The sequence below is a fragment of the Nomascus leucogenys genome, chromosome 11 (assembly GCF_006542625.1).
Source record: "Nomascus leucogenys isolate Asia chromosome 11, Asia_NLE_v1, whole genome shotgun sequence".
Taxonomy (NCBI): domain Eukaryota; kingdom Metazoa; phylum Chordata; class Mammalia; order Primates; family Hylobatidae; genus Nomascus; species Nomascus leucogenys.
The window spans coordinates 17,125,088-17,146,813 of record NC_044391.1 but is presented as its reverse complement, the minus strand read 5'-3'; the positions used below and the strand labels follow the sequence as shown (position 1 = coordinate 17,146,813).

The 21,726-nt window shown below is 37.3% G+C and overlaps 1 protein-coding gene and 1 long non-coding RNA gene across 5 annotated transcripts in view; one reads left to right on the top strand and one right to left on the bottom strand.

Moving 5' to 3' along the window:
• GRM3 (glutamate metabotropic receptor 3) overlaps positions 1-21,726 on the bottom strand; it is a 220,543-nt gene that overhangs the window by 134,241 nt on the left and 64,576 nt on the right. The gene's annotated exons all lie outside the window — the stretch shown is intronic.
• LOC115837221 overlaps positions 1-21,726 on the top strand; it is a 69,616-nt gene that overhangs the window by 45,664 nt on the left and 2,226 nt on the right. The window contains exon 3 of one of the 2 annotated variants that reach the window (XR_004032230.1): positions 10,263-10,401. This is a non-coding gene — a long non-coding RNA (uncharacterized LOC115837221). Of the gene's footprint in view, positions 1-10,262; positions 10,595-21,726 lie in introns of those variants that run through there. The other variant, XR_004032229.1, reaches the window with a different exon arrangement.

The following is a 21,726-nucleotide window of genomic DNA, read 5'->3' as shown; positions in this document are numbered from 1 at the left end:
TGTAAATTATTTGTTACTCCATAGTAACATACAAATAATTCACTCAGATCCTGTTAGAAAAGTTTGTGTATGTACATACATAATTTCATACACGTATATATTAATTTTCTTTAAATTACAACCAATACATGAGCCATAAGTGAATTCCTTTATTGCTAATGAAAAATGGTAAAGTTAACAATTTAGAAATCTTAGCTTTCCTCCATGTTAGTAAAGAATGTGTTTGGAATCAGAAGCATAAACTAACATTTTGTTCAAAAATATTTTTCTGCTGTTAATAGAACAGTGTCACTTCTGTGCTACATAATATGTAGCACAATAATACTCTTTTTAAAAAAATGGAACATGTTATACACCAGGCACTATTCTAAGAATGTTAGATTAGATATATTAACTCACTTTATCCTTCCAGCATCCTCATGCAGTAAACACTATCATCATCACTTTACAGATGACAAAGATAAGAAGAGATTACTTTGCTATAGTCAGGAGAGACTTGGACAGTCCAGCTTGGGACTCCTTCTCTTAACCATTGCACCATGCTACATCTAAGGGTCATCAGCATTCTTCAACTAAAAAAAAAAAATCTGCTTGAAATTATCTCACAACAGTAAGCTAATCAGAAGTAATTTGTGGTGATTGTATCTGGACCCATTCTATAAAGGTGGAACGAGAGCAGACAAAAGAGTGCCCCCTTCTTTGCGGATAAATTCACCAAGTCAAGTGTAAACTCCTTATCTTGGAAGGTGCTTTTTTTATACTAGGAAAAGTTGGTATATCAACAAAAACTCCCCTGGAAATAAAGGAATTAAGTTTCTCTGGACCCTGTGTATCACCACAAGCCCTGTAATGATCATTGTGTATCTTTACCACTGATTTCACTGTGAGAGGCTTCAACTTCATTGCAGTTACTTTACCAGTTTCACTACCTGCTCACTAGCTAAACGATAAAATCCCAACCAACATATCAGATATGGACATAGATGCCCTGCTTTATGTGTGGCAAATGAAGGACAGTAAACATATGGGGAAAGTCACACCTGAGTACTCCAAAGTGGCAGGACAAACAGAAGCCTATCAAGAGGAGGGAAGATGATGAGGTGAAGGGCAGTTACTCAGTTGTACGGCACCATGCCAGGACTTTGGAAGACTTCAAATGGGATACCTGATTTGCCTGGTTTAATTCATTGATTTACTTAACAGCCCCAGTGCCTGGAGAAGGAAGGGATGAGGCTGAGTTGACTATAGTTTCCTAAGTTCTTAAGACAGTCAAGCTTGTTAAAACTTTCTAGTAGACTAAGAAAGTGATGGGCCAAAACTATGAATAGTTCAAATATATCTGACTTTCATTAATGTTTTTCTCCATATTCCATGGGATATGCCCCTCTGCCACATATACTGTCTTTGATAGTCTGTGGTTTACAGGATGGAGAATGCTCCTGCCAGTTACATTATTGTCTTAATTCTGAGTTCCTAGAGGGCAGAGTCCAGGCTCCTGTGCATGCTATTTTATAGCATCTGTTGTAAGAGACTAAGCAATGGGGGAGACAGGCATGGAGCTGGGCCTTGCATTAATGTGGTAATAATAAAAAGTAGAGAGTACATGGAGGGATATTCATAGGAAAAAAATGGTCTTTTTTGAGCCAATACAAATTGTCTATAGAATATAATATATTATTTAGAGACGATATACTTTATTCTAAATATTCCACCTCTTGAAGTTTAGCTCATGGGTTGGCAATTGGCAAACTTTCTGTGATGGGTCAGATAATAAATATTCTAAGTTTTGCAGGCCATATGGTTTCTATATCCACTACTCAACTCTGACCTAGTAGTATGAAACCTGCCATTGAAAACACATGAAGGAGTATAGCTGTGTTCCATTACAAGTTTGTGTAAAAGCAGGTGGCCGGCCAGATTTGGTAGAAAAGCCAAAGTTTGCGGACTCCTGGTTTAGTTCATACACATTTACACTCATACATATGGGGACTGAAAACCAGTAAGTTCTCACTGAATCTTCTTTCCTAAAATATTTCTCACTTGATCTGACTTCTGATTTGACTTCAGATTCTCATTCATATATTAAACATCTGCTTGGTCAGTGCTATAATCTGTCAAGCATTGTACTAAACATACAAGGATAAAGATAAAAGGTTTCTGCCCTCAAGAAATTTACTGGCTAGTGAATAAGATGAGTAAATATGATAAATACAAATGTTCTGTACTATGTGCCAGAAGAGCTTTATGCTCAGCTATAATAGGCTGACAGAAACAGAGACTTAGTCACTAATTCCCTTTTCTGAGAAAGAGATAACTGAAGGGAGTCTTCAAGAACTTTTGGGATTTGGGAGTTAACCAGAGGAAAAAAGTAGATGGAACATATATGAATGGGGCTGGGGTAGGGGAACTGGGAGAGGAGCTATAGCTAGGTACTAGACCATAATGCACTTTGCATGTCTTTCTAAAGAGCTTTCTTTTCTCCTGAGGGGGATAGGGTCATATTTGGTTAAAATGACATTTCTTCCATTAAGGTTTTCCACAAATTTCCTATGCCTCTGTTGTCTCTTTTTGCACTATATCATCTTCTGCTTTGTGTTATAGTTATCTTGTATTTATCTTCCTCCTGCCCATTTTATTTAATTTCCCTAGGAAAGAGAACTGTGTCTTATTCTAACTTGAATTGTCTCCTAATCTGTAGTTTATATCCCTGGCTGGGTCTTGGGACCTTGCTTATTACTTGTATTTGATTCCCACTCGGGTCTTTTCCTCCCCTGCCTCTATCCTGGCTGCAATGTCAAAGTTGTCCATTTCAAACTTATTCCTTATTGCCAGTACTGAGACCTCTCCTGACAGATAGTTCTCACTCTTGAATGATGGAGATTGACCAGTTCTGTTAAGAATAGTATTACAAGAGGAAATGACTATATTAATTGGCAATAGATTCTCAGATTAGCTGAACAGTGAATGTGAAGTTAATGGGACTTTAAAGTTCTTAGTGCTTTCATTTTTAACTATGTGCTTGAAAAGTAACTTATTTGAGATGAGGAAAATGAGTGAAAAGTGGTACTTCTGTAGTTGTTCTATATGGCTCTGAGTATTGAAAATAGGCTGTTAAAGGTCCAACTGGGGGAAATATGGGGGAAATGGTTAGTGATGGTGAACCAGATTCAGAAAATAATTTGGAGAGGAAAGGAAGTTATTTGAGAACACAAAGAATTGAACTGAATTCATGAAACGGTATCGAGTACTAACTCTGAACTATATATTGCAATATAATTTCAATCTAGAAATAAGGATAATCAGAGTTAGGTCTCTTGCCATCAGGGAGCTTGCCATCATTTCCCCTTATCCAGAGAAATTAGATTGTATTCAGCCTCAGGAAAAAGAGCTGTTGTTTGCTTTAAAAAATCTCTGTAATGACCACAAGGTCCCATGACTGAAGAAGATGGCCTCTGCCCACACTTTGGGGTGAGGGCCAACACCTCTGTGAATATACTTAGTCATGATTGTAAACTAAGAACTGCTAGAGGTGTTCTTGGACTAAGAGCTAGACAGAAATGCAATTAGTAAAAACAGCGACCTCTGGAGGACCCAAGACCCAAGATAGTTTTTGCCAGGCAAAGATAATGAACAATGTCACTCTAGCACAACTATTTGATAGATGCTATGGTCTAAATGTTTGTGACCCCAAAACTCACAGGTTGAAGCCTAATCCCCAGTGTGATGATATTTGGAGGTGGGGCCTTTGGGAGGTAATTAGGCCATGAGGGCAATATCTTATAAATGGGATTAGTGTCCTTCTAAGAAGAGAAAGAAACTGGATCCCTCCTTCTCCCCTTCCTCTTCTTTCTCCTCTTCCTCCTTCCGCCTTCTTCTTTCATGTGAGGACATAACCAGGAGGATGGCCCTTATAAGAACTTTAATTGGCTGGTACTTTATTCTTGGACTCCCCAGTCTTCAGAAGCAATGAGAAATAAATTTCTGTTGTATAAGCTACCCAGTGTATAGTAATACAGCAGCCCAAGCCAACTAAGAGAAAGTTTTCAGTCCAAAAGGAGGAGAAAATTGTTTGCCTACTGTGGCTGACTTTATTTTCCAAAGAGGGCTGTCCTACATGCTCCTCTACAATGAGACTTTGCTGCTGTATTGTTGATAGTGGGAGTCTGATTCTCCTATTCCTGACTATAGGAGGGCTTGCTGTAACCAATAGAATGTGGTGATGGTGATGCTATGTGGCCTTTGAGGCTAGGTTATGAAAGACGCAGCCTCCGCCTGGCGTTGTTATACTCCTGCTTGAAGCCTTGAGGTATCACATCAAAAGTCTGACTACTCTGAGGCTATCATGCCCTTTCCAAATTCCTGGCTCTCAGAATCCATGGCATACTGTGAGATTGGTTGTTCAACACCATTCAGATTGAGGTGATCTTTATGCAGCAATAGTAACTGGAACACCTACTACGTGTCAGGCACTGTGCCTAGGCTTTTATGTACATTATTTTGCTGAATCCTCAAATCAATCCTTAAAGATTAGTATTGTTTCTTCAGTTTTCTAGATAAGAAAATCAAAGAAGAGAGAACTTAAGAAATTTATCTAAAGTTATAGCCATGAAATTAAAGAATGAGGATTCAAATCAAGGTCTTGGCAACTCCAATGCTTACAACCCCTGGTAATAGTAAGAAGCGTTTCCAGGCTAATGACAAGAATTATCTGGTAATGCTAATGTCCAGGATGTACCTTAATTCCACAAAATCACCCTAAATAAACCTCAGGAGATCTTTTTTTTTTGTTTGATGGGGGAAGTTTAGTAATACTATTAAACTCCACCGCACGAACTGAAGTATATTCTATAAATAATATTGTAGTCTTTTAGTGAGGCAACATTGGGAGACTACACCCAAATTATTTGGCAAAGAGTAAGTGATCATTAAGTGAGTGCTCAACTGAATAGGCTTTTGCAAATGATCTAACCCTTCCCACCCAAGAGTGATTTATGAATCAGTAGCAGAGACATCAGTTAGGATTTGCTAGAAACACAGACTCTCAGGCTCCATCCCAGGCCTATTGAATCAGAATCTATAGTTTAAACAATATTGCCAGGTGTTTCAGATATTCATTAGAATGTTAGGAACACTGATTCAGCTGATTTTGGTACTCATTTAGGATAGCTTTCCAACCATGGGACAGTTGGTCTACTTGCTACAGAGTTCTCCAGTGTATTACTGTAAAAATAAATAATGTAAAGGGCTCCTAGGAAAATAACTCTACAATATGGAAATTGAGTCTTCAATTCAGGCCTTTTGGAAGCTGTAAAGTTAGACAATATGAGCTGAAGCCTTGTGGTTATACTCTGCACTAATGAAAGTTCAATTCTACTATTAGTGCCTTGCCTGGAAAGTTATTTCCTAGCCCTTTCCCAGGCACTCCTATTGAACAATCCTCAGGAAGAAAGCAGTTTTATAGATGTTGTGTTTGTAAAGGGAATCAGCAACCATCCTACTATTTTATTTTCAAGAATGATAAGAGCATTCTATTTAACCTATTTATTTACACATCATCTTAGATACAGTTGATTTATACACAATAGTGTCTGTCTGCTCATGTTATTGGAAAGCATTAATTGAAATGTTAGTGATCCCACTTTTATCTTCTAAGTAATAGCTGCAAAGCCTATGAAATGGTGACCAAAACACCTCTTCCAGGAAGTCTAGAAGAAAACTACATTTCTTCTCAGATTTACCTCATTTATAGTTAATGAGCCTGCAGTGCTTATCTATAATTGTAAACACATGTTATTTGAAATTCATTCATTACTACCACGATCTTTAACACCAATCTTGCATTGTGCTTCAGCCAGGAGGGTTCAACAAACTACTACAGCTTAGTACAATCTACGCCTCCTGTGATTTATATTAGTTTGAGGATGGAGCTGGGGAAAAAGATGAAGACTGCAACTGGGGTCAGAGAAAACTTTAAAGTTCTCAGAGTTCTCTTTGCTTAATTAAATGACATTTTGTAATCAGCTTTGTTATGTGTCCCAGGTAACACCATCATGCTCCCTCAAAGAACTGCCCTGTGGCCTCAGCCACTGAATAGTCTCACAACTTACATCATCACAATGAGCTGCAAATATATTTTAGTTTAGTTCTTGTTTTTTAACTCCTTTGGTAAAAAATCATTTAGTGGATGACAATTCATCTTTGCTAATCAGATCATATGTTTATCAGCATTTTCTTACCATCAATTTAATTCTTTTTAAGTTTAGCTCAGAGAAAGAAATGAGTATCAGGCCCATTTGAAAAATTTTCCGGCAGTTAAAATGGGGCCCAGCCAGTCACCATTATGTGCAATATCTCTCTATGTACTAGAAGAATATCACTTCCCAGCCTTCTTTAGAGTAGGTAATTCCAATTTCTGTTACCTTTTCTCTTAGGTGTTATTTTCCTTCCTTTTAATCATCATTATATCTATCACCTGAGCTATATTCCATATTTTTTATAGATGTAGAACTCAAAAGGACATGTTATATTCATAGGGTTCTGCCCACATGGAGAATAAGGGAATGAAATATCTTCTTGAGATTCATTCAGGAAACACAGTTTCTATATTATCTATTAATTCTAATTGTCATTTAAAAAAACAAATTGTACCAGGCACAAAATCAAATTCCATAGTATGAATAATATTAGTAGTTATATCATTTGGGGCTATTAGGGCTGCACTAAGAATTGTCAACTCCAGATATATTTGAAATGAGTGAAAAGGTGGAATAATACATTATATTAAGATCAGAAATTCCAGCCCTCTAATTAGTGAGCTCTGTGACCTTAGAACTAGCATGTTAAGACTACCAAAGGCTGCTTGATGAATAAAGGACTGAATAGACAGAATTCTTACAACATAGGGGAGTTGTTCTCAAATTTGCTAGATAAGTCATTTTTCTTTTTTTGCTTATATGTGGACTTTTTAAATTATATTTTAAGTTCTAGGATACATCTGCAGAACGTGCAGGTTTGTTACATAGGTATACAGGTGCAATGGTGGTTTGCTGCACCCATCAACCCGTCATCTACATTAGGTATTTCTCCTAATGCTATTGCTCCCCCAGCACCCCACCCCTCCACCCCGACAGTCCTTGGTGTGTGATGCCCCCATGCCCTCCATGTCCATGTGTTCTCATTGTTCAGCTCCCACTTAGGAGTGAGAACATGTGGTGTTTGGTTTTCTGTTTTTGTGTTAGTTTGCTGAGAATGATGGTTTCCAGCTTCATCCACATCCCTGCAAAGGATATTAACTCATCCTTTTTTATGGCTGCATAGTATTCCAGGGTGTATATGTGCCACATTTTCTTTATCCAGTCTATCATTGATGGGCATTTGTGTTGGTTCCAAGTCTCTGCTATTGTGAACAGTGCTGCAATAAACGTATGTGTGCATGTGTCTTTATAGTGGAATGATTTATAATCCTTTGGGTAGATACCCAGTAATGGGATTGCTGGGTCAAATGGTATTTCATTTTTTAAAAATAGTTTTCTGAGAATAACCCAAGATATAATGAATCAAAGTTGCTGGTGGTGGGAAGGGGAAGGAGCTGGGAATCTGTACTTTTCAGAAGCCTCTCTGGGGTCTGTCATGACTGAGTAATATTGCGAATTGTGCCCAATCTCAAGAGTTTCTTTCAATTTTCAGTTTCTGTGTTCTAAAATACCTTTTCTCCCAGGGACCCAGTTTTCCTCAAAAGCGAGCCTTGACCTTCTCAAGTTTAAGGTTCTGCCAATTCTAGTTTCCAGGAGTCAGTGTTTCTCCTGGTATCTTCCATGCTTCCTAGTGATATTCCTTCTTCAAGGTGCCAATGACATCAGACTGCCTTGTCACAGTTTGTGGCATTTGCCACCTGAATCTGTTATTCCTACAAAGTGCCTCCCAATGCTGTCTCAGCCTTTCACTTTTGCCTCAAAATGCATTGGTTCTTGGTGTCATCCCCTTGACAAGGTAACAAATACACTTTAATAGAGATCTTATGGAGCTAACACTAAAACAAAGGTCTAGTGGTAAACATTTAACCCCTTTGGCTCGATGATAGAGAGGTTTTGTGATTCCTCTGAGATCTTATTATGAAGCACAGTATTGGACTCCAACCCAAGTACTTACATATTTTTTCATGTTTAACTTTAGGATTAATCCAGTGGCCTGAGATCTGAATTTCCAAATTGGAATTCCAGAACAATAATACAATTGTCTATTATGAAATAGGTTATTCTTTCCATGGAAGAATATATGCTATAGAAATACTTAGGCATTATTTGATGAGATTACTTTTTTATTTGTGTCAGGGAAGGGTAAAAATTTCCAGGTTTTTAGGGGTCAAATGAATGGCTTTCTTGCTTTTTCTCTTACTTGGTATTTCATCCTAGAAGCCATGAGGAAGAAATTAAAAACTCATCAACAAACCAGCGTGAGGGCTGGGATGCTAAAAGCTTTCATCTGTTAAATACTATGCTCCTGTACAACCCCTTTTGAACTCTTCTGCTCAGTAGGTTAATTTGTTACCAACTTGGTTCTGAGCAATGGGGATTCTTGAGAGGACAGCTGTCTCTATCATCAGTGAGAAAGAATGGGATCACATAAGCAAGGTGTGTGTTAGCGGCCCAGGCAGCTGATATGGTAGTATTAGCTTCCCTTTGGGGCCTGAGGCAAGCAAAGCCTTGACCATACTACCTAAATCAGCTTCCTGTCTGTCCCTGTTACCTTGCTTATTTCTCTCATAGCACACAGAGAACTCTCATCCTCTGTTTCTTGTTTGTTTACTGTTGTCTGAGTATCTCTACCTCAATGTAAACTTTCAGAGGCAGAGTTTGCTCACTTTTCTATCTCTAGTATTTAAAACAGTGCTTGCTCCATAGTTAGGTGCTTAATCAATATTTGTTGAACAAATGAATGAGTGAACACTTTCATACAAATTCTAATGAGTGGACGTATTTAAGGCATTGAATATTTGTGATCTACACAGTGATACACTGCGCTAGTTCATATTTGATTTACCTCAATGCTTTGCTCTGTGGGGCTCTCTGGCAGAATGAAAATTGAGAAGGGGATAAGTAGTGAGGGTATAGGGTAGATGAATTCAGAAGGAGGCTCTGGACTCTGTCATATCTCATGCCACGGCCAAGATATCTAGACTATTGCCTCTCTAACTTTCTCCAGTTTCCTGGTATTCTATATCAGTGTATGTAAATGTGTTTTACACTGTCAGTTTCAAATTCACTCTTATCCACTCCCATGACTTGACTTATCTCTATTCCAACTCTCATTCATCTTCTGATGTCTAAAGCTATTTTAATTAACTGCTCAATGGCACCCTCATTTTAGTGCCTCACTGGCACCTCAAATACAACATGCCCCACGTGGTACACTTGACGTTACCTCCTTTCCATCTGTAGTTTTCTTCCAGTAGCCTCTATCTCAGTGTCCTGCCAGATTCTCAGTGAAGAAACCCTGGAATTATCCTAAAACCCTCCTTTTTCTTTATCCCTCACATTCAATTACCAAGGTCTAATCTATTTTCTGACTTATTTGACTTTATCATCATCTTCTTATCCTTGTTTCTACCATTTTAGTCCAGACCACCATCATCTCTCCTTTGGACTACCGTGATAACTGATCTCTTTCCATGGTTGTTCTATCCCAATCTATTATCTGTAGGATGTTCCTGTGGCCTATGAGATCTTTCCAGATCTGGTGCTTGCTGACTTTTCTGATAGTTTATACTACTTTTATCCTTGTAATCTACTCCACAGCCACCATATTCTTTATTGAGTTTTGTGAGTAAGCCATTCTTCCTCACACATCAGGACCTCAGTCATGCTGGTGTCATTGGCTTTATGACCAGCTAAGTCCTACTCATCCTCCTTAAAGCAACTTGAAAGGTTTCATGGAATAGTCCTCTATGATTTCCCAGTCTAGCTAGATTGTCCTGTTAGATGCTCTTTTATCATACTTCTCTTTTGCTTCACTCATCATTCTTATAATTAGTTGCTCAGTATTTCTTTCTCACTCCTTGACACATAGTCAGTGTTATGTCATACTGAAAGAATAGCATCCCCTTCTTCCTTCCTTCCACAATTAATTTGTGATTTATTCTCAAGTTACAGTTTTAGAGAACTCTAGACCCAATAAGTCCACCTTAATCCATTGTGTTCCATTACATTTTGTATAAATGCCTATCAAAGCATTTATTACATTGCATAATAATTTCTTGTTCACAGGTCTGCTTTCCTGGACTGTCAGCTCTTTAGGAGTAGGTCCACATGTGACTTATCTTTATATGCCTGGTACAGTGTCAGCAATATTGGAGATGATCGAAATTTTTCTAAATAGATGTATGAAGAAACTTCCCAGAGAATGGTGAGTAGAAAAACTTTTTGTTTATAGCCTACTGGTTTCTCAATTTTTGAGACACTGAAAATATTTGGGGACTTTGATTTTATACTAAATAACTAAAGAAGTATTCATACTCTCTTTCTGGAATTCAGTTTTTTCTGTATGTTTGTATTACCATAAATAAGGAAAGCAAGTATTTTTTCACTACATCTTTTTTTTTTTTTCCCAGAATTGCTTGGATCAGAACCTTCTTTATATAGATGAGTAGTTTATTGACATGTTTTCCTTGGTCAGTCCAAAGTAGAACAGCCTTGTTTATTAAAGGTATTGTTCCAAGGTCCAGGATATTAAAGTCGTTTTCTTTCCGAATGAATTCAGAAATATTTTCAATTCTACCTTGCCAGACAGTCAGTGTCATTCAGAGTTCAAAATCAGTGGTGACTCAGTTTTAATCTCATTTATAAAATGTAGGTGGGCCTCGCTGTTTCTGCCAAGCAAATGATTCTTACCAGAGAAGTTTAGAATTGTTAAGTTTTTTTTGGTAATGTTTATTTCAACTTTCTGTATTTAATATATGATGCCAAGGTTTTGAGGGGTTGAATTGCCTTTGGCCACAAATTAAGTAATAAACATTAATGCTACTGTCACCTGGGTGTTCTGATTTCTAGTTTGACACTCTTTTCTCGAAATACCATCTCTCCTACTATGTAGACTTGCCTTACAGAGGCAGGTGGTGACTGTGAGAGAATGTTGAAACAACTGTGCTCAGCATCAGTGTCATTGGAAATAACACCCCTATCCTTCCCTAGCAAACCAGCAATTAGCTTCAAGTGTTTGGAAACAAAATGACTATTTCTAGCAGAAGTGATGTCTGAGATTAACCAAGAAAAAGCAGTGTCCTTTCAAATCCTGCCTTTCCTCTCTCTGTCTCATACACACACATGTATCATTCTTATTCAATGGGTCAGATTATAGTAAATCTGAAAGCAAACAGTGTCGTGTTTTCCAGTGTTTATTTAATTGACTAGGTCTTTACATTCAAATCTTAGGTGGTGGCTAGTTTAGATAAATTGTGATGTGGAATTCATGCATGGATGAGAGTGTTTGCTTTATGATACCAAGATAAATGCCAGACTGAAATAATATCTTAAGGTCAGCCAAGCTGAAGTATGTAAATGGTAACAGATTTACATTTCCATTTTTATAAAACCCTGCTAATAAGGCACATTTAAAGGCTAAAATATCACATTCAGCAATGAAGACATTAATTTTGCTTATACAACACTATTCACACTTGTAGGATTTCTGACAGTTTTAGGAACCCATGAGAATTAAGACGCCTCTAGTAAATGAACACACATCAATAAAATACCCTTAGTGAGGCATTTTTTTTAAAGCTGATACTGTATTTTCTACTTAAAGTCACTGACAGTGGAGATGGTATGCACAATGTTTCACAGTGACTTTTTCATGTTTTCTTCCTGTTCTGAATATTCCCTATGTGCTTTTGAAATCAGTAGTGCTGCAGAGATTTACCTGTTCTTTAATATTTCAAAAGCCCTTTCCTCGACGCCCATCTTTTCACTTAGAGTTTAGTAAGCCTTGACAAACCCTTATGTTTCATGTCTTCAAGTAACACGGAGGATTTCCCACTTCTGTGGTTTGCCTTTAGAGCAAGGCATTTAAAAATGGCTAACCACATGCTACCATCTGCATCATTTCTAGGGAATTTGATACTTTTTTATTGTTTATTATTTTAAAGGCACAATATAAGCTTCAGAATACCTTTGTAATAGTCTCGTAAATTTTTATCAGTGACAAGGGTAAAGATTCTTGTTTGCAAAGAGAGATGGATGAAGAAAAGTGAACAGAACAATAAAACAGGATCAAATGATAGCCACTTGCTGATTATCATTCTGCTCTGTCTGTATCTATCAAATTGTAGGCAGTAAATGCCATTATGAATTTAAATAAAAGTCATTGCTCACACATACTTGAATGGAAGTAAGAGGGAGCAATTTGGTATATCTCACTGTGAGGACATGACATTTAAAAGCAATCAAGTTCATTTCTTTGGCAATGACCTCTCTTTTTGGTCAAAACTAAAATGAGTGCTATTTGTTCTATGGAGAGTAACAAAACTACATGGGGAGTTAGCACAGTCCAGTGATAAGAGAACCAGACTTAAAAACTGAGTGATGCATTTTGTAATGAGAAAAATAGCTAACATTTTATATTTGAACATTCTTTGACTCACTCAATCTTCATTATTATCTCCTGACACACATATTATTGAGGGAACTGAGGCAGGAAGTATCAAATAATTAGCTCAAGTGCACATGGTTAATAAGTAGAGGAGTCAGAGTTTGAACCTAGGTAGTCCAACTCCAGAGTACTATGTTCTGGTGTCTACTTGCACTGGAAAAATCAATCTTTAATCTATAAATCTGAAATAGCCATTGATCCCTTTAGCAGTGCTGAGGATATGAAGGTGAAATAAAATGTTTACTTTTCCTGCCTGGGATAGTTCAAACTATCCCAACAAGGGAAATTGTTTTTCTTACAATCTTACGTAAATTATAAGCCTCAAATTGGGCTTATAATTCTGTAATTAATAAAGAACAAGCAGGAACTAATTTTTTTTTTTGCATATAACTGGAATAGTGGCCAATTGGGTTATTGCACTTGGTGTTTCCCTTCTATGATCTTGTTTGACTCATGTGTGCAGATACCTGCATATGTGCTCACTCCCTCCTGGCATCAGATTCCTTTCATTACCTTGTGGATACCTTGTGGATAAGGATATTGGGATATCTTGAGCTCTAGAGCCAGGAAAACCTGGTGTGAATTCCAAGTTTTTCATTTACCAGGTGCCTGATTTGAACAACTTCTTAGCATTTCTCATCCTTAGTTTTCTTGTGATAAATCCAAACCAAGGATTGGTTTGAGGATTAAGTGGAATAATACATATACTATACTTAGTAACACAAGAACTCAGTAAATGTTTGCTTCTCTTTCTCTCCTTTTTATCTCTGCTTTGTCTTTCTCCTCTCTCCATTCTTTTTGTCATACTCTGTCATAGAATTATTTTTTTTCTTTACATCATCTTATCATTAAGGAAGTTCAAGTGTGATGACCATAAGCCCTGAGCCCTACCTTGACTTTCTTAAGAGTTTTCTAGATGACATTGGGAATACATTTGAGGGTCTCTATCTCTACTTATCCACCATCCACCTGTCAAATGACATCTTTGTACTTCATTTACATGCAAAGAAGGTATGTTAATTGTTGATCCAGAGCTTTGAAGATGAAAAGTACCATGTAGGTGGTTGCTACTATCATTTATTAATCTATGCTTCAGGTGAGTTCTTTCCTAAAGATGAAATCACCATTGCCTTTACATATTTTGTCTGTTTCTCATAATTTCCCTGGCTTTCCCTTTGTCATACTCTACCCCACCCTTACTTTCCAGGCCTTTTATGTTTAAATGCCATTGCAAGACGACAGATAGAAATTTTCTCTTTGTATTCTAAACTTGTGTATATTGACCTTTTAGAGTAAGCCAGCATTTTGGAATTAGGTTCAAGAGTTATTAGAATTGCTTTATGAATCATGGCTGAAGGTAGCTTTGGTCCAGAAGGTTACCCATGAATTTGTATCTTTAGATTCCACTATCCAGAGCACAAATAATTCATTAATTCATTATATGAATAATTATTAAACATCTATTTGTGTTAGGTACTGTGTCAGGTTCTGAGGATATGTGACCTTAAGATGGGTCTGGAAGGCGCTGCCAGCCTGGCAAGGGAGATAGACTTGTAATGATAGTAAAAGGCATTTACTGAGCATCTACTTATAATGCAAGGCAACTTCCTTAAAATGCCTCATTTACTTCTCACAATAAATATCAAATAAGGAAACAGAGGCTCAGGGAGGTTAAGAAATGTGCCTATCTTTTGAATCAGTAAGTGGTAGAATAGGGTGTAAACCCAAATATGTCTTATGTTAAAGTCCATCTTTGCACTATTCTCTGCTATTTCATGAGTTAATAGAATATTTTGATATGTGCATCTGTGCAACCCAGGTAACCAAGAAATGGTAATTGGTGTTTGAGATTTTAACAACAGCCATTTCCCATTTATATTTGACCTTTATTGTGACCCACTCCATTTCCTAATGTGCGTGACTGACAAACATAGAATGACACCTGCCAGAAGGTGGAGATTTGCTTGAGACCTTCTGTTCTAATTAGCCATTTCTGACCAATGCAATCGTAAGGGTCCTGACAGAGGGACGCTCATTAAAAGCAATGCTTTTAATTCAAGAAAAATGTACAGGAATGAGTAGAGAGGTGAAATTTTTATTCAAGAGTTGTTTTGTGACAATCACATGGTAAATGGTAGTCAGATGTTTAGAACCATTTTAAAGTTGGATCCTGGCTTAAATCAAACTCTTCTTTTTATAATTTTCACCTCTTTAAAGAGAGAATAGTGCCCTTTATTATCATAACCCATTGCCTGGCACAAGGTTGTCACTCACAAATGAATGAATGCCTGTAGCAGCAAAAATATTTTCCTGAATCATAGTTATGTATAATGTCCATGCTTATCCTATATTATTTGGGAGTTTGGGGGCACTTTGGGATTAGCTGTGTAGATAATAAATTGAGTCTTTATGACTTTTTAAATGGATGCAAAGATTTCAAACTTATATCAACATAGTTGATTTAACAGGTCAATTACTTAGCAGCATAGTGTAGTATTTAAAAAGATGTATTATATTCTGGACTTAGGTTTTATGGGTTTAAGTCCTGGCTCCATTGTTTTATTAGCTGGGTGACTTGGGCAAGTTACCCTCTCTAACTCTCTTTTTTCATCTTGTATGGTGGGAATAATAGTCACATTTTTCTCATTGTGGACAAATGAGAAAGTGCACATACAGTAAAAGGTTAATTATTGTTGCTATTATTATTACTATTATTTGAGCTTGTTGTTAAAGCAGTGACTAAGGCAAGGTTTACATAGCACAGGGTTTAAAAAAATTCAGAAAAAGTGTATAGTTACTTCACATGAAATTGGGTCAGTCCTGATCTCCTTAGAGGCAGAGCCAAAATGGGATTAAATTTGTAAGTATTTTATTAGGAGAAATATCTGTGTGAGAAAAATGGAGAGATAACTGGAGAAAGCTAGGAGAGCATGAGAATGATGCCAGACATTGGTAGGAAGAGCAGCAGAAAGGGAGAGAAGTAGAGACTGGTGTGTGGATGTGCCCTTGACTCTTGTGTGATGTAAGGAGGCTCAGCATAGCTGTGTGTCAGAGTTGTCTGTCAGATAAGTCCCTTTGTCTCCTAGGAATGGGCCTGCCTTCGTGTCCCTGTCACATCCTATTATGGGCTGGAAGGAGCTCTAAGGGACATGACCCAGCACAAATGCAGCATAGAGCTCAGAACCCAGTAGTAGGGGCCCTTGGTCAATTATGTTCTTTATATTTGGAAGTCTGTGAGCCCCATTTTTTATCGTTGTCATATATACTAATTTAATAATTCAATAATTCAATATCTGGACATTTTCTATGTACATAGAACTACTTTGCTAGAAGTTGTAAGAAACATAAAGATAGTTAAGACATATTTCTGCTGCCCTGGCCATGTAACTCAAACAAGAGTCTGCATTTTGTACCAAATGAAGTACAGAAAAAGGCATCCTACAAGAACAGGGAAAGAAGCTCTAAGTTGCGTTTTGCTTTGAAGGGTAGGTGAGGTTTGACGGAGGTAGGGAGTGGCCTGGAGGTTGTGTCAGACTGAGACAATAACATGAGCAAAGGTATGAAAGGAGAAAATATGGGGCTCTCATGGGGAAACTGTTAGCACCGGATATCTGGATATGTGGAGGAAAGTGATAGTTATGTTAGACATAGGTTGAAACTTGAACACGATTAACAAAGAGGAGCTAAGCTGTGGAGCACTTTGAATATGAGGCTATAAGGGGCTCAGATAACTCAGCCGCAAAAAACATAATCTGACTTTAAAATGAGCAAAATATCTGAATATATATTTCTCAAAAGAAGACATACAAAAGGCCAACAGGTATATGAAAATATATACATCACTAATCATCAAAGAAATGCAAATTGAAACCAAAATGAGATGTCATCTCACTCCGGTTAAAACGGCTCTTATCAAAAAGTCACGGAATAACTAATAGATGCTGATGAGGCTATATAAAAAGCAGAACACTTGTACACTGCTGGTAGGAATGTAAATTAGTACAGATGCTATGGAGAATAGTATAGAGGTTCCTCAAAAAGCTAAATATAGAACCACCATTTGATCCAGCAATTCCACTATTGGGTATATATCCAAAAGGAAAGAAATCAATATATCAAAGATATCTGCATTTTTATGTTTATTGCAGCACTATTCACAATAGCCAAAATATAAAATAAACTAAGTGCCCAACAATGAGTGAATTGATAAAGAAAATGTTATATACACAATGAACTGTTATTCAGGCATATGAAATAATGAAATTTTGTTATTTGCAGCAACATGGATAGAACTGGATAGCATCATGTTAAGTAAAATAAGACAAACACACAAAGACAAATATCACATGTTCTCACTCATATATGGGAGCTAGAAAGTGGATCTCCTGAAGATAGAGAATAGATCAGTCCCTAGAGGCTGGGAAGAGTAGAGAGGTAAGGTCATGCAGAGAGGTTGATGACGGATACAAATGTACAGTTTTAAAAAGAAATAGGACCTAGTGTTCTATAGATATGTAGGGTAACTATAGTTTACAATAATCTATTGTACATTTCAAAATACCTAGAAGGGAATAATTTAAATGTTTCTAGCATAAAGTCAAATATTCAAGGTGATGTATGTACCAGTTACCCTGATTTGATCTTTGTACATTATTTGAATGAATTAAATTATCTCATGTACCTCCTCCCAAATATACTTTATTTTAAATGCAACTATTAAAGGTTTTTAAATAGAGAAGGGATGAAGTGACATAATGCTAAAGGAGTTTTGGGAACAGAACACTATGGCAGCAAACAGAATGTACTGAAAATGATGCCAGGAGGAAGGAAGAATGGCTTACAAATACAGCTACAGTGGTTCAGATGAAAAGTAATTAGAACCAGTTCTAGAGAAGAGCAGGAGTGAAGGGGAGGTTAAGGGGCAAGTCAAAGGAAAAGTAAGCAGAATTTGAGGACTAGACTTTGAGGAGAGAGAGAAGTTGAGACTACCTCGCAGGTTTTCTCCTGGAAGATCTGAATATTAGGATGCCACTAACAGAAAGAGCATACAAAAGTAGAAACAGGTTTTGTAGGAGGTGAATTCCGCTTTGACATGTTGAATTACAGGTATTTTCTCAACATTCATGTAGCATGTCCAGAGGTTTGGAATTGAGTGTCTAGAATTCAGGATTAGGTCAGGTTTAAGGTATATGTACCCTAATAGAAGAGATGGATCTAGGTTCCCTAAGTGTAAATAAAACAGTGAAATGAAAAGAGGACTGAGGACAGAAACTTGGGGAATTATATGTGTAATGGAGGTAGGTGGAAAAAGATGAATCCAGCAAACCAAAAAGAGCTTTAGAGTGTGCCTGGCTTAGGACAGTGTATGTGTAATTAATTAACTATAAGTTGTGATGATGGTGAATGGTTATTGAGCATCCATTATACATCATCTTCCATTCTCTGAAAAGCTAAGGCAGATGAAGACCAATAGAGACCAGTATATTTCGCAGCTAAAGGATATCAATGATCATGAATAGGGTAATTGTTGTGCAATGATGGGAGTGGAACAGAGACTACAAGAGAAAGTTAAAAGGAAATAATGAACGAATTTATTCTGGAAAAGTATATAAAATGGTAGAAAACTGCTTAGTATATTTAACATGCCACCAAATAATATTGTGGAAATATTTTGCAAAAATAATTCAGGAAAATATGGCCTAATATATGCATACATATTTATGTACATAAATGCATGCAGTGATCTGTTGTTCCATATTAGGATTTGCTCTGCAAAGTTGTCTGTTATTAAATGTTCACAAAAGCTGTGATATATGTTTTACAGGCAACTGTTCTATCACAATTTTAAAATTAGAGAAGGCAAATCATATTGAGCCCCTACTACAAGAAATATATTTTATTATGGTCCCTACTTTATAGATGAGGAAAGTGGGGCTCAGAGAGAGTACTTGTCTAAGGCCACACAGCTACTAAATGGTATGCCAGGATTACAAGTTAAGTGAGGCAACATGAAGAGCGGTTTAAAGCATGAATAATGGAGCCAGACAACCTGGATAGGAGGAACAGGGGCTTCAACACTTTTCTAACGCTGTGACTTCAGGCACCCTTTCTGTGCCTGAGTTTTCTCATCTGTAAAATGTAGATAATAATAGTAACAATCTACCTTTTGGTTTATTGTTATATTTGACTGGCACATAGTAACACTTTAAAGACATATTATTATCTAGTTGTAAGGTCCAAACTTTAGCCACTGGGCTATATTGTCTTCTACAGACTCTGAGAAAATACACTGTTTACTGGAGTTGGGAATTACAGAGAAAGAAACTTTATTTTCTTCATTCCACTGTAAATTTAGGATGTTTTTAAAAATATTTTCCCCAAGTTATTGAAATCTCTCTCTCTCTCTCTCTCTCTCTCTCTCTCTCTCTCTCACACACACACACACACACACACACACACACACACACACACACACAGTAGCAGCTTACTTTTGGACATAGAGATTCAGAAAAGCACATCAAGTACTTCAGTCTTCTATAGTTATTTTATACAAGTTTTTTTTTTTTTAACTTTTCCTGGGCTATCTGCTTTCCCAGTAAATATAAAACATAAATGTAATTTATTCAAATGTGAAATTTCGAAACAACAGTCATTTGTATTAGAAGACTTCAGAAAAACATGAAGAGGAATAACCACTTAGAATTGGAGAAGAGAGCATAAGAATTCTAGAGTTGAAATGAAAAAAAAATAGACATTTCAAATTTAACTAACTAAATTCAAATTAGGGAGTTCATAGAAAAAAGTGGACCATATTACTTACATTTTTAATTGGTCACATTTGCATTGTGAAAAAATGAAAAGATAAGACAATAGAAGTTACATTTGCAGCCTATTCATCTTATGAACAAGTAGTCTCTTGATTATTGTGTGGCTATGGGTACAAAGTCATACTCAAAATTGGCTTTGAGATAGAAGAAAATGCTCGGTTTAATTTGAGCATAATATGAAATGCTAGCTCCATTTTTTAATAGCAAGACATGCCATCGTATTGGTTCCTCAAATAGGTTATTCCCATTGCTTAACTTTGCAATTGTCCCTACAAGGACAAATGTTTCCTTAAAGTCATCTAAAGATAATTCACACTTCTTGCATGCCTCTCTTCCACTCTTGTCTCCCTACATCTACTAAGTCTTAGGATATATATTGATACGTTTTTTAGTTACAGACATTTATGGTAAGGCTCAGATGTGTATCCTAATTTTATAAATTTCAGCATTCCTAGATCTGTACAATTTATAGAACTTTGGTATCTACTAATAGGATATCATTTCAAGGTCTAAAGTAATGCCTCAGGAAAGAAGAAAACTGGGCTCACTGATAGGTGTGAGCTGATAGCAGAGAATCTCAGGTGTCCATCTTTGGGGATGAGAGGAGAGTGGTTCCATTTGCTACCCCCAGCCCCCTGAAGGTACCACAAGGCTGGGCCTGATGGAAGAGGCATTTCTTACCTGAGGTTGAGAGGATGTTGAAATAAAGGGGCCATACAAAACTGACAATCAAAGGGAAGCCTGGTTAGGTAGATATGCAAGAGAATAAAATTTACTTGGGCTATTAGAATGAGGGTGCAGAAGCAGCCTCCTGTAAGATGAGTGATTAGCTGGCTGAGGGGACTATGAAGCAATGGGGTAGGATGGGTAGGGAGCAAGGTTGTCTGGGGAGAGCCATGGAGCAGTGTGGTGGAGTTGGGTGAATTAGGGGAACTCATTGTGGTTACAGGGACCTTAAGGAAGACAGAGAATTGGAATAACTGAAAAATTTAGGAATGCAAAATACAATTGGGCTTAAAAACTCATGGTCTGAAATTTTTAGTTCAGGGCCAAATTCAGCCTTCATTGCTACTTAAATGCACTCAAACAAGGGCACATGGGAAATCAAAGCTTGTAATTACTTTGACTATAAATGAAAAAAAAAAAAAAAACCTTGAGTATGTAGGTTGTAATTTAGGTGTCAAAGTGAAATAGTCTCTATAACTTTTTTCTGAGATTAAAAATTAAGATTTTTTTAAACTCTGTGTGTGTGTGTGTGTGTGTATGTATGTATGTGTGTGACAGAGATTTGAGCTACTTAGCTGATTGTGAAGGAACTCTCCTACACCTTGCTTATATGGAGACATGAATCTTAAATGAAACCTAGTTGCTCAATATTTTAAACTTTAAAGGTATGCTCAGACTAGACTCTGGCCAGCCTCAGTTATGTTCTGGTCAGGAGGCGTCTCTAATGATGCATAATTAGGAGTTATGCCCTCATTACTTTGAAACTGATTTGCTTCTGGGTGAATTTCTTTAGCTTTATTCTTCCAATAGTGGACTCAGTAAGCTCTTGCATAGCACCAAGGGGAAATGTGTTTAAATCCAGCTCTGGGGTGGATTAGTTGACGTGGCACCCGTCTGATCCTTTGCCAGATGTCTATCCCTGGCTGGCAAAGCTCTCCGCCTTCTTTTCAGTGGTTGTTGTCAACGCTGAGCTTCCTGCCAGCAGGGGCTGGTCTCTCCTCAATGGAGGGCAACATGCCCTCAATCAGCATTTAAATTCTTGTGTTGAAGACATTCATGGATAAAACTCCCTGCTGCTTCTCATCTGCCTTCTGTTTTTGGAATTTCCCAGACATCTCTCGAATTGTTAGCCTTCTATGTGTGGCCACTGTAGGATGTGTGTGTAGGGGGGTGATTGGAGAACTGGTGATACAAACTATAGAGACCACTGGGCATGGAGCCTGAATATTTATAGGCCTTGTTCCCATAGATCTTCAAGCGTCAAGAAGGGGGCTTATGGTGCTTGGCATATGGCCCAGAAGGTTGCATGAGTAAAGGGCCTATGGGTTGAAAGTTTTCCTTTCTTGGAAACCACACAGTGCCATAGTTAAGAGTGTAGGCTCTAGAGCCAGAGATACTGGCTTAGAATCCCGGTTCTATCTGTTGTTAGTACTGGAGTCGATTAATTGACATATAGTCTCTCAGTGACATTGGGCTAATTATATAACCTTTATGTAATTCACACTTCTCATTTTTTAAAGTGGGAAGCACG